At 31.3% G+C, this 10,731-nt stretch overlaps 1 pseudogene; it reads left to right on the top strand.

Moving 5' to 3' along the window:
* The first annotated feature begins 242 nt into the window (after nt 1–242).
* LOC103309173 lies at nt 243–10,141 on the top strand (annotated as a pseudogene).
* Nucleotides 10,142–10,731: the final 590 nt, after the last annotated feature.

The following is a 10,731-nucleotide window of genomic DNA, read 5'->3' as shown; positions in this document are numbered from 1 at the left end:
GCACATATTATTTTATTTTATACAAAGACGATTTATCTAGAAAATTAATATTTTTTTTACAATTGATACGATATTATAATATAATGGAATAGTTTTAGTCACTACTTTTTGTTTGTATAGATTATTCAAAGGTAGTACCTATACTACCTATACCTACTTACTATTGTCTTACGTAAAAGTAAAGTATTAACTTTGAAATATTTTAATATAATACCTATTATGATAATTACATTACATCCAAAATAATGATAGAAATTAATTGTAATTCGATAAAATACAATTTTTTGTAGAACATGATATTTTATTTTATACACCAGTATTTGGAAAATTAATCATTTTTTTTTTTCGATTGATTAATCGTCAGACACTTCTTCATGCGTACACTGGGTGCTAAAAAAAGATTATTTTGAGTACCGGCCTAATAAAGCATAATTTCCTTAATACCCCATTTAACGTTCAGTATTCTTACACTCAATAATATATTATTAGGTATTATAATCAATTCGAAATACATATCTACCAATGTACTTATGAAAACTAATCTCTTACGCGACATTGTCAACTTTACTGTAAACGTTGCCGTGTGTGATGAGAATCGTTGACTTGATAAAGCATTGTAAGTCTCATTGACTCGAAAGAAGCGTTGAACTGCAAATGGTTTGATTATACATGACAGCAAAATCAGAGAGAATGGGTGATTGTTAAAAATAACAAAATTTTTTCGAGGTCGCACCATGGTTGATTAAACACGCAATTTTTCACCGTTCAGTTCGGTAATTATAATTAATTAATTAATTAACTATGCATTATGATTAATAATAAAGTGGCTAAAAAATTATTTGCTTACATATTTTTTTTTTAATGGATATATGATATCTGATCGAAATAATAAATTGGTGAATTAAAATATAAATATTAACGAGTAACACTAAGAACCGTAAACATTTTACACCTGCAATTGAAACATTTTTGATTAAATTTAATATCGTTATATTATAATATCTTATAATAATATAACGATAAACAATTTTAATGTTGGAATAGTATTACTAATTATACTCAGAAAATTAATCGACTATACTGGGTACTTATTTATTGTTTTATGTCAAGTGTAAAAAACGAATAATAATATTATGTGAAATCAAGATAACTCGTAGAAATGTAGAATATTTTTTGTTTATTTTCGGTTGCCCTTGGTAAGTAGTAACACAGGAGAAAAAACATTCAATCTTGTTGCCATGGACAACCAAATTTTTCATTATAAAATTATTACCTTTCTGTTCGTTTATTATTCTTAACCTTAGAATTTAAAACGACTGACGGTGAGCATATATTTACATTTGCACTCGCGTATTATGCACTGCTACCGCGTCTCCATAGTTGTAAATCTGTTGCAGGGAGTGTTTATTTATTTATCTTATTGGACACTTTTTATTCCCGTTTTTTTCCATGTGTAAGAATTAAAAAATTGTGAAATTAAGGGCTACGTTTAAACTTTAAAAGAAATAATTACCTAAGTTTAAATTGAGTTCCCTTAGTAACCACTAATCCAATTGTCAAGAGAGTTTTTTTGTTTAATTTATAGAGCACATTACGAAATAGATGGTTAGCATTTTATCTACCCAACCACGGAAACTTGAGCGAAGAAATAGGAAAAATAGCATTAGTGGCGCAATCTGTCTGATTTGTATATCAACTTTTTTAAGAAAATATACTATTCAAAATCACTAATATTTGACCGTATTAAAAATCTGTGTTACTTACATTTTTGTTTACTTTTGCGGGCGGAAACACACCTAAACTGGCTAGACCGATATGCATATGAGTCATGAAGGAATTAAATATTAAACCAAAGTACATAAATGACACAATTACACAATTTTTCAATATTTAAAATTTTTACCGGGTGAAGGAATTTGTTGGCTCATGAAAATTATTTGTGTAGAATTGCCATTGGTTCCAGAAAATAAAACAGTTATTATTATAAATTAATATAATTTTAGACCGTTATAATATTATGTACTTAGGTTTTTTGCGATAATTCGGTTCTTGAGTGAGTATGATCATTTTTAATTCTCGCTTTATTATATACGCAAAACTACTAATTTTCTGACAAAAGTTAGTCATCCTAAAATGGTTTAAGGGCCTGTTTGTGTCTATTTAATAGGGGGCGAAATTCGGGCAATTTGCAATCATGAGGACGCCTCTCTAGATCTTAGTGATGGTCGTCAATGACATTAATAATATGATTGCGGTACTGCAGTTGGATCATCTACCTTATAAGTCTTTTAGTCTGTATGAGCCATAAAGTCTTTGGGATGAGTTTATTGAGAGTGGCTGCAGGTGCGAAAATATTAAAACACCACTAGACAGAAGTATTAAATTAAAAAAAGATTTTTTGTTCTATTTACACTTTACAGGCAAAACTTGAAAACTCTCGCATATCGCATAATGGTCTGATTTCAATCATTTTTTATTTTTGTTAGAAAGAAGAAGGGTGGTGACTGGTGGAGACGTGGCTATTGATTAGGGCTGTTCGATTATTTCGATTAATCGATTATTACGACGATTATTTTTTTTCTTCAATTATTTTAGTTTTCATAAAATTCGATTAATCGCCAAATAAACTAAATTCGATTAATCAAGTAATCAAATTTCCGATTAATCAATTAATCGAATTTTTCGAATAAACAAGATGATTAATCATTGTTTTGACGGTTCTATTTTTAGCACTTTGGGAATTTTGTACTCTATTCCATTTTGAGTGGGTCTGTGTTTACTTTACACCAACACACTAATCTTCATTAAAAAAAATCGATTAATCGGTTAATCAGTCATTGAAAAAATTGGTGATCGATTAATTATTAGTCATTATAAAATCGAATTTTGGTTTGATTATTAATTTTCGATTAATCGAAATAATCGATAAAATGTGAAATTAATAATCGAGTGGTAAAAAATTAATCGAACAGCTCTATTATTGATAACGTTAGTAAAAACAAAAATAATAAAGAAAATCAAAAAAAAAGTGAAACTTACCAATTGGTCATATTCAAACTATTATAATATAATAGAATTTTGAGAAGCAAAATATAATGCACCCTGTAAAAAATCTTACTGTTTCACAAAAAAATAAATTATTATTGATGAATCACTCTACAAAACACGACAGTATATCCAGCTCGAAGCCGTATTTTTGAGCAAATAAACAGAACGTGCGCAGTACAGTTTTTATATTACCTTATCCTTAAGTATTTATACTTTATAATTTATTTTAAAACAATATTGGTCTATTATAACTAAATCATATTTATTTAATCTTAAACATTTTTTTTTTTTTTGTGGTTTTCTGACTTTAGTTAATTAATAGACATATACAGGTGCGGCAGTCAAATCCGACGATTTGAAAAAAAAAAAAAATAGGAAACTTTTTTTTTATTAATTTTTCGCCAAACAAATACAAATTACACAAGTGGAATTTTATGTTATATAATATTTAAAAACTTAATTTTTTAAAGATTGTGTCAGGCAAATGCCTTCCTTGGTTAGCTTCCTTGGTTAGCCACACATTACTACTACATATATCATTACTTTTGTAATACGCTTTTACCGCGAAAGCAAACTGTTCACTCGACCAATGCTCCATGGTTACTAAATTTCGGGTATTTAAAAACGATAAGAACATTCCCGAAATCTCTACCACTTTAGCCACGCCCACCAGTGCATGTTAAAGTCGTGGGGTTCTATTAGGTACATTAATATCAATTAATTAAAAATTAACAATTTTGCCAAATTATAATCTACAGTAAAACTTTCGTTAATGGTCACCTCTATAGGACGGTCACCTCTATGTAACGTTAAATTTTTTTGGTCCCGTCGAGTGTTATCCTAGTGTTGTCCTACCTCTGTAGGACGGGCACCTCTAAATAGCGGACATTATTTACAGTCCCTTCGGTGACCGTTATATGGAAGTTGTACTGTATATAATTATGAACTTGTCTATGTAATATTTCCTTTCTCCGTTCATCTCAACATAACTACATATTATTTTTGATTTGAAACATCCATTAGGTTTTCGCTTAAAATTTTGAGTATTGCAGTCAGCAGATTCATTTTTTTCATCACAACATGGATATGATATCTGATGAAAAGAAAAAATTGGTGAGTTGAAGTATATTACTACTATAATATTATACTTATAACTATAAAAACCGCAGATATTTTTTTATGTGATTCCATCAAAAATGGTTTTTGTTTCGATTAATTTATACTATTTGTATTATAGGTTCATTTTTATCTCATCAATTTTTTTTACAATGTCCTACTTATGTTATTTAAGTAGGTAATAAATATTAGGCGCAAACCTGAAAATAAAACAGTTATTATTATATATCTATATCATTTTAGACCTGTATATTATATTTGGTCAAAACGCTAAAACAACTGCGTTAAAAATCGGAGAAGTCCACATTTAATGGAGTTTGAAAACGTGTAAATCCACAGGCATTTACTTTGTTACGAGTAACGCACTAACGCAGGATAAGCTAGTATACAATAAAATATCCTTAGAAATAAAGGATGACAGGCCATCACCGCTCAGAATCCTATTTCGGGTGAGACTTTTGGTCATTGAATTTAAATTTAACAAATCCATTTCAGTGACCTCCTACTCGACACCCACTATACATCAATGTGACTTCTCCGGTATTTATACATTAAATAGGTAACTATACACAAAAACAGTAAATGAAGATATTATAATATTAGATATAAATTCATCACCAAAACGAGACTAAAACCAAGCCTGTGAAATTTTGGTCAATATCGGTCTTGATTTGGTTACATTAATTCTTAATCTTAGATTCTGTCTTGGCCTTGCACGTTCTTTATTTATTAACGAAATTCATAAAAAAAACAAATATAAATACCTACCTATTATAAGGTTAAAATTTTGTAATATAGTTTTATGATTTATAAAATATAGTTCAATGTTGCATTATATTTCAAATATATTTATATAATTCAAACAGTAATACAATTCCAATAATTTAATTTAAATTTAAAATTTTTTTCATATCATATTTGAATATTGAATATTGATGTAACATGTACGTATGAGGCGTATAGACTAGTAATACCCTAAGACCTAATAGTCTTACGAACCACTCAAGAAATAAAATCGTATACTCAATCAAATAATACCCAACATCATGACTTCCTGTTGTAAGTAGGTATACTATTCAGAGTCGACATTTATTTATAAATAATCGTGTCAGTGACTTTCAACGTCTGTGTAGGTTTCGGGAAAATAAACTAATTATTCCGAAGTTATTGCTCAATATTGCTGCAGGTACCTATGAAGCGACTATATTTGGTTATATTGTTTCCAATAATCTCTAATCTTGTTTTAATAACTCGTAATTTCCTCGAACACCGATAAAAGTTAATGCAATATCAATTTCTTATAATACCTCTTTCTTATAAATAAATATTAATTATAATATTAAATAAAGGTAAATGTGTTTTTTCTTCAGCGTCGGTCTTATATTTGTCATCGATAGTACTCTCGGTAATATGCTCTTAGAGACAACACTGAGAGTTTAAGACAAATTTTGCTCATCGCTACTTTCAAGAACTATACATACTATTCGTTGTTTCTACACCTACCGAATTCGTTTCACAAATAAAAAATGAGAACAAATATTATATTCCAGAGAAGCATGCGCATATTACGCATGTACAATTATCGTTAAAATAATAAATTAACTAATATATAGCACTAAGCTATGATTTGCAAACGGTGTTTGATTGAAATTATGAAAAATATTAACTGCGTGTTATGAACTCCTTGCGTATTGGCTCACTAAAAATGCATTTAAAATGTTGAACCATTTTTTAGAAATACCCAAAGTCCATATGGTTAATCGTACTCGATGAATTTTGAGAAAGATTTACCTATTACGGATTGAAAAGTGAGTCGACAAAATTGCTTGATTTAACTGCAGTTAAACATAATATTTTTACATAGTGATATCTATAATAACAATTCCATAATCTATTTTAGTCGTTTTGATTCTGACAACAATATTGCAATTTAATGGCGACAATTCGACAATAACCTATCACAGTTTCGTATTTTTGGCGTACTTTATGCCGTTGCCTGGTGCGATCCTGGCAGACTCTTATTGGGGAAAATATAAGTAAGCTAGTTTTTTTTTTATTTTATAGAAGTCACTAGCTAGTTTAAACTAAGACAACTCGACAACCACAGTGAAATAAAAAATAAATCTTAATCGCTGCAAACGTTTATTATTAACTAATTTACCAATTTTTTTTTTCAGAACGATTTTATCCTTGTCGATGGTTTACGCGTTTGGAAGTAGTGCTCACCGGTTCTTCGATGGCAGATTATATTATGTTCAGTCTAGACGCTCAAAAGTTAATAAACTATGATTTTACATTAGATATAATACAATATTAAATCCCGAAAAGTATTCTTTATCTACGTAGAATACGTTTTTCTCGGTACTTTCCAGAATAGAGAAAAAAAAATTCCTTCAAAAAACTCAGATTAATCTTTGACCACATGTGCTCAGTCCGTACAACTATATTATATACCTATATAACGGGACGACACAATTATTTTAAGTGCGTCGACCTAACTTTCGAGTCGATGTCGTTAATCACATCGCGATCGTTCGCAGCTTGCAAGAAACGCGTATCGTGTGATATCCGATAACGTTCTCTCAAAACGTATTTTCTACGGCAAACTGATAACACTTTGCCCTCTCGTTTCCGCAGTAGTATGTGCCTTTATACGAGAAATACCTTATGTTGCTAAAAAAATAATGTCGATATTATATTTTTCTGTTTTTATTCTTGTAGAATCTTCTCTCTGTTTGGATTATTTTTAATAGCCGTCGGCACGGGCGGCATAAAACCGTGCGTTTTCGCGTTTGGCGGCAATCAATTCCAGCTGCCCGAACAAGAGAAACGTCTGCTGCACTACGCCACCAAGTTCTCGATGGCCATTGACGTAGGCTCGTTGATGTCGTCGTTTTTGACTCCCGAACTGAGACAAAACGTTCACTGTCTTGGCAGGGACACGTGTTTTCCGTTGGCTTTCGGCGTGCCGGCCTTGCTGATGTTTACTGCCATTGGTATAAAATACAAGGGGATTCTTTTAAAGTTAAACAATCGATAACTCGAAAGTATACGACCTATTTTGGAAAAAACTTTTTTGTGACGAAAGTTTGGTTTTCGATGACGGTCGGAGCGTTGGAAAGCGACCTTTTTCCGTCCAGCGGGCGGTAAAATGGAAATCTCTAAAATTGCTGTGCGCTCATAATATCACGCGTATCCCTTGCACAACCAAACACTGACTCTTTACCACGGCCTTATATTCATGACGCTTAAAATAAATAAAACCACATCGTTTCTTTCATGAAATATTGCTTTCGTAGAATAGTGTGGTTGTTGCATAGATCCCTGCATTACCTTTGTCTTTTGGCGTGATCGATAAACGCAGAGGCGTGACAAAAAATAGTATGTGTGGCTCGTGTGGGAAGGCATTTTCAGTCTTGTGTGAAATGCGGCCCTCGTCCATTCACTTCCCGCCACACAATATACTATTTTACATAATTTAAAGTCGTTGCGAAACAAAATTTTCGGAAAAAGTATTATTTTTACTATTTTCTATCGTTATGCAAGTATCTACATATTTTGTATAATTTTACTTTTTTAAATGGCAACATAACATAATTTTAATTTCATATTATGTTTAACTGCCGATTGGCGTAAAATATATATATAAATAAATATAAATAAATATTATTCTGATGGGGGAATTTCGGAATACACATCGCACTTATAACTATGAGTAGGTACTTAATGTTGACTAGATGAGTTTAATGTAATTCTAAAGTTTTGGAGCAATATATATGTGAACACTGTGAATAATAATTACTCATCGACATTTTAAATACCTACACATTACTAGATTAAATATACATTTTTATGAAACAAAATTCTTTGAAAAATATTTTGCTTATGATTATGAAATAAAAATGTGTAATGCCATTAAAAAATATAAAAACGTTTTTGAAATGTATAATTGTTATATATTTAGAGAAACTTTAAAAGAATCACCATGAAGTCATTATCGAGTAATTTTGTCCCAATTTTTAAAAATAGATAATTTCAACTTCAACATTGTCTTATGCAGCAGTATTTGTATCTGGAAGTAGCATGTAACTAAAGAAGAAACCACAAAAAGATGCCATCTCGAGGACATTTGGTTGCATTTTGTAAGTATTGTATATTAAACATGTTTTAATTAATACATATCAGAGGCCTGGTATAGCTCGGTAGTTGGGTCACTAACATGGTCTGAGGTCAAGCATCTGCTGACGTCGTTAGTTCCCGGATGGGTAAACACCCAGGTTTTTAGTATACATAACTAAAAGCTATAACATATTATATAGTCTCAACTCGCGATTTACGTTTGGTTTTCAAGTACGCGTTGCGCATGAAGATGACTTCGTCTGTCCCGTCCAAAGATCACTGGCTGGACAACGCCAAGGGACAGAACACCGAATCCGAGATATCGGACACGAGGTCTGTCCTGGACGTGATCTGCGTGTTCTCGGCGTATCCGGTGTTTTGGTCGCTTAGCGAACTTATGGTATGGTATAATATTTATTTATTTATATATATATTCATTCATATAAACGGACTTAAGTTCTACAACATATTATAAACAAAAGCACAGTAAAAGTTATAAGTCGTAGTGAACTCTAAAATACAGAAAGATAACATAGATATAACAGAATTAGAATCCAAGATACACATTGAGATTGTACAGTTACAGATAAAAATAAAGAAAAACTTATAGGTGAGTAACAACAAAGAATGATGTAAAAATGATGTAAAATGAGATATGCTAAACATAATAAAAAGTAATGAAATTAACCACAGCCCTAAGACATTAGAGGGACTAGCTATTTATCATATAGTTTGTTTTATAAGGGATGGGATAGAATAAATCTCTATTTTTAGTTTTATTGAAGTTTGTTTCAAAACGAATAAGGGAAAGGAGCTCTTGGCAATCAATTTTCCTTATTACCTTATGTAAAAATGTAGATAGTAATAAAGTGCGTCTCTAGTTAAGTGAAGAGACATCGGTAAATTTCAACTTTTTTTTCTATAAAATTACTATTTAAAACCAATTTTTCTCGTATTAAGAAGGATCGCTTATATACGAATCTACCGTTAAGATACCAATAACCAGCCGTCACTAGCCACACCAGCCACACCAGATTCATGGTTGAAATATACAAGGTTATTGCACATATACCCCTTCTCAATCAAATATTTTATGATAAAAACTAAAATGGCAGCGTAAAGGGAGCCAATAATAATCAAATATATATGCGTGGAATTTTGAATTTGTTAGCTTTTGTTAGCGTATTTCTGATGATAAGAAAAATTGATATTTGTGATACCCCTATACGCAGCCATTTTGTAACTGATGATAACAATCTGAGTCGATATGCAATAACTGGTATATTTCAAACACGGGTGGTTTCATAAAGTAGCTATTCACTCAGCCACTGGTTATAACCGTGACCTTAGGATCCGTAAATTATAATTTTGACATACAAAATCTGTATTGTTGTGCCACGTCGATTACGTTCTGCCTAAGGGTTCCAAGTGGACGCTACAAGCGACGCTGATGAATGGCCGTGTGGACTACTTAGACTGAACAATCAAACCAGATCAAATGCATGCGATAGAGCCGTTTTTCGGACTGGTGTTTCTCGTCCTCTTCGACGTCGCCTTGTATCCGTTGCTGGCCACGGTTGGCGTCTGAAAACCGTTACAAAAACTCACTTTAAGCGATGTCCTGGCGATCATGGCGTTTGTGTTGACGGCCATATTGCAGATTAAAATTACTGTAAGACCTTCGTTTGAACGTTTTTTTTTCGCTTTTAACTCTGCTGCGATACGTTTTTAAAAAGGAAGAAACCACTGAGATATCACCAGGACAAAGGCACATAAATATTTACAATGGATTCGATTGCAATGTGTTTGTACGATCGGAGTCTTTAAACCTACACGATCACATCGAACCAGTCGAACCACTCGAGGTGTTCAACGTCACCCATACAGTCGTGTCTCGGAATTTTACAGAAAACGTCGTCAAGATCACATTTGGTTTCGAAGCAGAGTGCAATTTTGTCCCGGAAAACTATAATTTCGAAACCACAGTGACGATAACCGAGGGAGAGGTACTAAATGTTTCAATTTAATTAATAAAATTACGAACAACGTAAGTGATGCCAAACTACTAACCTAAGCTCACTTAAATACTATACGATATTATAATATTTTTAGAGTAGTATTACATAAATAAAAACAAATTTAAGTATTAATAATACAGTTTGTATTTTCATTCCGCAATCATTAACTTCATGAATTTTGATATTTGGTCAATACATATACTCTTCAAAAGTCAAATACATTCTTTAAAAAAATTAAAATGTTACTAATTATTTATAACAATGTATTTAACCATACATTTTCTAAATGATTTTAGGAGATTTCGTTACAACGAGATGGTGATACAATGGTAAAATAATAGAACACTTTATCTGATAATTCTATTATTATTAATATCTATTGAACTACAATTGATTAATATGTAATAATAAATGTACCTATATAGCATAT

Source organism: Acyrthosiphon pisum, chromosome A2, assembly GCF_005508785.2.
Source record: "Acyrthosiphon pisum isolate AL4f chromosome A2, pea_aphid_22Mar2018_4r6ur, whole genome shotgun sequence".
Taxonomy (NCBI): Eukaryota; Metazoa; Arthropoda; class Insecta; order Hemiptera; family Aphididae; genus Acyrthosiphon; species Acyrthosiphon pisum.
This window is presented reverse-complemented; position numbering and strand designations above follow the sequence as displayed.